We start from the raw sequence: 834 nt of genomic DNA on the forward strand, positions 1-834 counted from the left end.
TATTATAAATTTAATCCCACCAACTCTTTTTTTTTTTCTCTCTCTTTTTTTTCTACATCAATTCTCATTTTGCATCCAATTTTCTGATAATTTTTATCCTATTAATACATGTGTTAAATCATTAGTTTTTAGTTTAACTAGTGTTCCACATGATCTAACCCGAGAGAATCAAAGTCAAAGTTTTCAATAATAATATAATTGAAAATTAGAAGAGTAGAATTAAAAAGATTTTATATAGTGGGAGAGGAAAATGCATAATCTATACACTAATTCATTTAAAAAACAATGAGAAAAGAATCTATATAGAATCATCCAACAGAATCTTCCATTTAAAATAAGAATATACTCTCAAAACTTGGATCCTATGTCAATTCAACAATTCAATTGACATAAGCTTTGTATCGAGATTTGAACTCATCTCAAAGATAAAATGATTAAAAAAATTAAAAATTATTACACATATCAACAAGATGAACGTTGTTTTTTGGTAGCTCAATTATAGAAACTTCATGGTAAAACATGTTTTACATTAAACAATTTTAGGTGAGGGAGAAAAAACTCATGTTAGTCTGTGGAGATAGTGTTTACTTTTATTTGTGTATTAAACTAATTTATTTGAATTAAAAATTGAAAAAGAGAAAGTAGGGAAGTTTTGTTTTATGTGGATAAATGAGTAAATACATATTGATGAAGTTGAAAAGCATGTTTTTAAAAATGTAAATATGAAGTAATTGTTAATTTGACTTTTTGTTTGTATATAAATTTGGGAGACAGAGATGAGTAAGTGGTGGAGAAAATGTTTGTTATATTAAAAAAAAAAAAAAAAAAAAAAAA

Source organism: Cucurbita pepo, unplaced genomic scaffold, assembly GCF_002806865.2.
Source record: "Cucurbita pepo subsp. pepo cultivar mu-cu-16 unplaced genomic scaffold, ASM280686v2 Cp4.1_scaffold001550, whole genome shotgun sequence".
In the NCBI taxonomy this organism is placed as follows: domain Eukaryota; kingdom Viridiplantae; phylum Streptophyta; class Magnoliopsida; order Cucurbitales; family Cucurbitaceae; genus Cucurbita; species Cucurbita pepo.